Here is a 6,741-nt window from a genome sequence, read left to right as displayed (position 1 = left end):
CAGCTTTTAGGAAAGAATATAAAATTGTATTCACATGCAATTTAATTTTTTTTAGATTAACATTTATATGACTGTCGTAATTGAGAAAATTAAGAGCCCTAATTATGGTCAAATTTTTTTAAAAGAAATTTGATAGCCGGACACATTCTGAATAAAAATTAAATTTTAAAGATATCTCGTTTTTCTCTATTTAATAGTCCTTTTAGAAAGACGCTTCAAAACAATTTTGAAGTTATTCTTGTTTGAAAATTGACTGACGCACATGAATCAGTTGGGGTGTATTACATGTATATCAATATTGAAGCGACTAATTTTTTTTATAATAAAGAAAAAACTTTAAATATTGATCAATGTGTTATTTAGGTTAATTGATAAACGAGATCTTTCTTTTTTTTTCTTGGATTTCTTTGTGTAATGTATGTAGCTTAAAATTAATTTATCTGAAACTGTTTTTCATGTTTTTGGCACGTAAAAAAATTAGAGGGCAATGTTTGTGCCTTTTTCCAATAAAAGTGTGTTAAGGATCACTTCATTATAAAAATGTCTATAAAGCCCATTTCCGTTCCGATTAATGACATTAAGCTGAATATATTTAACAATTTTTTTCCTAAATCTTTATTTCAGTGAATAGAGGTAGAAGAAACCCTTTCACTGATTTTCTGAGTTTGTTATTTCCAAATGTATAATTGATATATATGGCACGCCAAATTCACAAAAATGAGATACCTAGTTCACAATTGATAAACTAAGTTTATCGACTGTAAACTATAGTTTACAAACCGTAAACTATAGTTAACGATTCGTTAAGTGTAGTTAACGATTCGTTCAGTATAGTTTTCTTCTGTAAAACTATATTTAATGGTTGTTAACTAGTTTACGAATGCTAATCTAAGTTTATATGTCTGAATAAAGCGTAAACAATAGATTTTGTTGATAAACATAGAATCACGTTTGTAAACTATAGTTTACAATCGTTAACTATAGTTTAGAGTTGTTAATCATAGTTTCAAAATCGTGAAACTACATGTATATTTATCAGATAGTTAACTGTAGTCAACAGTATGTAAACTATAGTTTACAAATCGTGAAACCATGTTTATCAGATAATCTATGTTTCACAATCGAAAATGATTGTTTTCGGTGTTAAGTATAGTTTACGCTTGTGAAACATAGATCATCGGGTTAACTATGGTTTACAGATGTAAAATATAGATTAACGTTGTTAACTATAGTTTACAGTCCTTTTACAACCGAGAAACCTTGTTTATCGATTGTGAAACTATGATTAGCTCATTTTTGTGAATTTGGCGTACCATAGACATTTGTCTTTACTTCTCATTGTGCATAATGGTAATGTCTATGTCTCTGAAATTCTATTTTTTATGTCTAGGCTATTTATCCCAGGCACGTAGCATTGTTTTTGAAGGGGGGGGGGGGCAACCAGAGAAAATTATTTTCCAGTTAAAAAAAAAGGAGGGGGGAGGAATTTAGAGTTGCCTAAACTCTAAAATCCTATCAGTGGCCAACTTTTTCAAAGCCAAGTTACTTTCAATTCCATACTATGGTCAAAAGTGGGGGGGGGGGGGGGGTGGGGGTGGCAACTATCCCTTCAATGAACATTTTCTATAGTAAAGGTAATGATGGGGGAAAAAGTGGGGGGCAGGCCCCCGTGACCCCCCTGTTGCTACGTCCCTGTATCCGTGGATATACAGGGGCGTAGCAACAGAGGACACCGGGGGGGGGGGGGGGTCTGCCCTCCCCCCACTTTTTTCCCTAACCTTACTTATACGATAGAAGATGTTAATCGAAATCCTGGTTGGTCCCCCACCTTTAGTGATATACCGAAAATGAAGTGTTTGCCGAATTGGTACTGAAAATAGTTGTCAAAGAGAAAAAGTTTACCTAAAAAGAATGGAAAGGCTTTATTTTATTTTAATAAATATAAATGAAAGATCTAATTAAAACCATCTTTATTTATGCAATTCTCTATATTCCTGCACATCTCACTGACAACTGTTTACATTCGTATTAAGAGAAGGCAAAACTCTACTTGTGAAGATCTGGGATATGTATATAGATGTATCTTGTAGCTTCAATTTTTTTCCCTGGAAATCTAATTGCTATCTGTTTAAATTATTTTTTTTGAGAAATTAATCCTATATCTAATTGTGAAATTCATATCCCAAAGGTACGACTTCTGCACCACCCCCTCGGTTTGGTTAAATATATTGAAAATAAAAGGCGTAATAACGCCTTTTAGAAAGGCGTAATAACGCCTTTTGAATGAAAAGGCGTAATAACGCCTTTTAAATGAAAAGGCGTAATAACGCCTTATTCGCGTTATTACGCATTTCAATTTTTTTTTCTCTTTCGATTGATCCTAATAGGCTTTTGTAAATAAAACATGTCATTTATGTGTGCAAATTATATAGGCCTAAATGAAATCCAAGGGAGAACACTGAGGTTCTGATAAATCCTATCTTAAATCATTCCTTACATCAATCATAACCTATAACCTATCAAAATATCACAATTTTATTTAGGGACAGGCATGCCCTGAAGGACTTATCGGCCTAAATTCATGCAAAAATCAATGCTTTATCGGACAAAATGGTTTTTCAGCCAACTCTGGAGGTTTATTGTAAAGTTGTAACTAATAAATTTTAGGTATAAAATACAAATTTGCAAAATTTAGACATAAATAGAGTAGAAAACAACCAATAAAGATTAATATTTTAATGTCACTATTTCCGGGAAATTGTTCTATTCTTTTATAAAAAGCGAATACATCCTTTCTATCATGTTTAAGTTTGGGGAAATATTCCTCACGAACTAACCTAAGTATGGCTCTTCCCTAAACACTTGACATTTAAAAAAATATTCAACACTTTCTTTTAGTATGCAGTGTAGAGAAACCCTTTTAACCCTCAAGTACTTTAGGCTTCGATAGGAAACAACGCGCAGAAACTTGAATCGAGTTATTTTAAGAACAAGCTGACAAATATCCACCCAGTTCCGGAAAAGTAATGAAATGATTGAAAGTAGAAAAGGACGGGACGATATGGATGTAATGTTATAGTTTTAACAACAAATATGTTGTTTAAATGTACAATATTGTTATAAAATGAAGTCGTAAGTAATGAGCATCCTGGCAATTTTGTCATTTTTTATATATACTGAAAGGAAAAAGAAACGCAGGGTAAACTTTTGAGGTGAATTAGATTTGTTTTTCTAAAAATATTTTTTAGTTTTTATATCTAACTTTTAAAATCATCCTTCAAAAAGATGTAACAAAATTCCCATTTGATTTTGTCCAATAATTCATGAGTTACTGAAGCTCAAATGACGATACCCCCCAAAAGTGAAAATCGAAAACTCTCATTATCCTCAATGTCTCTCCCGTGCATTTGTCAGAGCCTTATTTCTCCTTTGCATAGAATTTCATTAGAGTGTTTAACTTTCAGACCCTGGCTATATTTAGCATGGGTGACCACGCAAAAAAAATAGGTCAAACGGCGCGCGCATGCGCCAGTGAGAGGAATAAAACAGTAAGTTGACTGGCCAAAAAAATCAAATTGCGGAATTGTTTTCTTTCAAATTTCGTATGAATGTAATGATTATAATCATCTAATGTATAAATGGCTGATTTTGTGGTAGTAAGGTGGCGATTTAAGAGATGGCAGGACGAATAACCAGTTCGTAACATGGCTCTGTTTCGCGTTATCGTCATCGTCATGGTTGATTGAAAACCATTCCAGGCCCTCTCTGACAACGGGTAACAAGTTTTGTGGGGGAAAATTTACAAGAAACTGCTTAGTAAACCGTTGTTGCCTTTTTCATTAATTATGCAATTCAAAAACAAGACCTTATTGAACTTCCGTAAACTGTGCCCAGATTGCAAGAAATTCATAATGTCTCTTAATATTGAAAAAAGATGTGCATACCTCATATGCATCAAACAATGCAACAAGATTAGTTGACAAACTCGTCGTTATCAAGTTGCACGTGTCTTGGGCTTTTTAGCGTTTTCCCTACGTGACGTCACAAATTTTACGGTTGAGTAATTCTGAATGCTGATTTTGGTGCACAGTAACTAAATTTCTCTTCTAACCAATTTTCGTAATTTTCGGTCATGTGGTCAAAATGTTTTAGAACATTATGCTACCCTGCGTTTCTTTTTCCTTTCAGTATATATTCAACTCAACTCGAGCTGACCTGATCGTAACCACGACAACTAAAAACCCAAATAACTTGTAATCCTTAATATTCTAATGTTAAGTCAACGTTTTACCAAGCATTTAGAAGCCCAGTTTTTACTGTCAAATCTTTGAATCTGGTAAGCCTAGCAAATTGCCAAACACACGTTTATGTAAATTATACAGGATCATAAGGATAACTTTTTTTGACAATTTAACACTTTTCATTGCTTTGTCATGATTAATTTTTTTTTAAAAAAAAAAGATGTCATACGGAATTCCTAGCAATATAAGTCATTCATCAGCTGAATAATATGATAAACAATATTTGAATGCTTTCTTTTATTCAATTATTTATTCAAAGGTGGTTTTAATTAGATATTGTTTTATTAAACATGTTAAATACTAAGAAAGATCAACATGCAGGGCTCGACATTAACTTTTTTTCCTACTTGTCCATTCGGACAAGTGACCAAGATATTTACTTGTCCGAACTTCAACTTCACTTGTCCGAAATTTTTTCAATGAATGTCTTATTATGTCAACTTGAAAACAATTAAAAAATTAAATGTGCTTGATTTATAAGTGTTGTTATTGATAAATAAGACAAACACATATAAAACAAAATTTTATCTTGATTTCCTGTCCTGACAACAGCATAAATGTTCGCAAGTGAATCTTTAAAATCAATCAAATATATTTTAAACTCACAAACGTCATAAGATCCACGCCATGCAATAGTATGGCTGCAATTAATGAACATCGATCCCGATTAAGTGTGAACTTACATTGTACATAGCGATTCATATCGGGATCGAAATTCAGGTTTATGTACTGCTTCCGTTTTTATTTGATAAATTTTACAAAAATTGTTTTTTATGATTATTATTATTTGAAGACTTCTTTACATAGAAAAATCACTTGTCCAATCGGACAAGTGCCCAGCAATATTCACTTGTCCGAAATTTTTTTCAATGGTACCGGACAAGCGGACAAGCGTTAATGTCGAGCCCTGAGTCATGTTTTAAGTTGACTAACTAGACTGTACTCCATGAGGAGCATAGCTCTAGACACAAACACACCTTGCTAATAGATAGTTTTCGATGGGCCTAAATTTCGCAAAAGTTACCTCCAGTTGGCCACCATGTTGGAGGTCGACTAGGTGAGTTTTCCTCTTTCTCTTACCAAGTTTAAGAAAATATAGAAGAAATATTTGGTGGAAAATCTTTATTAAATAATTTTTAGGTCACCTGAGTAAACTCAGGTGACCTATTGCTATCCGTTTTTGTCCGTCGTCTGTCGTCCGTCGTGCGTCGTGCGTTAACATTTAAACATTTTCAGCTTCTTCTCTGAAACCACTGAACCAATTTCAACCAAATTTGGCATATAGCATCAATGGGTGAAGGGGAACAAAAATTGTGAATTTCGTGGTCCCCGCCCCCCTGGGGCCTGGGGGGGTGGGGCAAAAACCACTAAAAATAGTGCAATCTTTAAAAATCTTCTTCTTTACTCCCGGACATCAAGCAGTCAAACTGTTGGTATGATTGTAATCAGCATTGAGTCCTCTACCAAAATTGTGAAATTCATGGCCCCAGGGTCAGGGGTTCTGGTGTTAGGGAGGGGCTCTATTGATTATATAGTGAAAATGCAGTAAGTCTTTAAAAATCTTCTTCTCTGCCCCTGGGTATTAAATAAACAAATTAAGTTCATAGTTATGATGAGCAAGAGTGGCTCTACCAAATTTGTGAATTTTATGGCCCCAGGGTCAGGGGTTCTGGTGTTAGGGCGGGGCTCTATTGATTATATTGTGAAAATGCATTATTTCTTTGAAAATCTTCTTCTCTGTTCCTGAGTATTAGATAAACTAATTAAGCACATAGTTATGATGAGCAAGAGTGTCTCTTCATAAATTGTGAATTTTATGGCCCCAGGGTCAGGGGTTCTTGTGTTAGGGCGGGGCTCTATATTGATTATATAATGAAAATGCATTAAATCTTTGAAAATCTTCTTCTCTGCTCCTAGGCATTAAATACACTAATTCAGTAAATAATTATGATGAGCAAGAGTGCCTTCACCAAAATTGTGAAATTCATGGCCCCAGGGTCAGGGGTTCTGGTGTTAGGGCAGGGCGCTATTGTTTATATAGTGAAAATGTATTAAATCAATGAAAATCTTCTTCTCTGTTCCTAGGTTTTAAATAAACTAACTAAGTAAATAGTTATGATGAACAAGAGTGCCTCTATTAAAATTGTGAAACTCATGGCCCCAGGGTCAGGGGTTCTGGTGTTAGGGCGGGGCTCTATTGATTATATAGTGAAAATGCATTAAATCTTTGAAAATCTTCTTCTCTGCTCCTAGGTTTTAAATAAACTAACTAAGTACACAGTTATGTTGAGCAAGAGTGCCTCTTCCAAAATTGTGAATGCCTTAGCATCTAGCTTAAAACATGAAACAAATTCAATCATTTGAAAGTTGTTGCATGATGCTCAGGTGACCTATAAGGCCCGTGGGCCTCTTGTTTTTTAAATAAAGGAGGTTTCCAAAA

This window comes from Saccostrea cucullata, unplaced genomic scaffold (assembly GCF_032062105.1).
Source record: "Saccostrea cucullata isolate Sc308-1 unplaced genomic scaffold, CSIRO_AGI_Scuc_v1 ctg944, whole genome shotgun sequence".
NCBI lineage: Eukaryota > Metazoa > Mollusca > Bivalvia > Ostreida > Ostreidae > Saccostrea > Saccostrea cuccullata.
The sequence above is the reverse complement of the archived record's forward strand: the minus strand, read 5'-3'. Positions refer to the sequence as shown.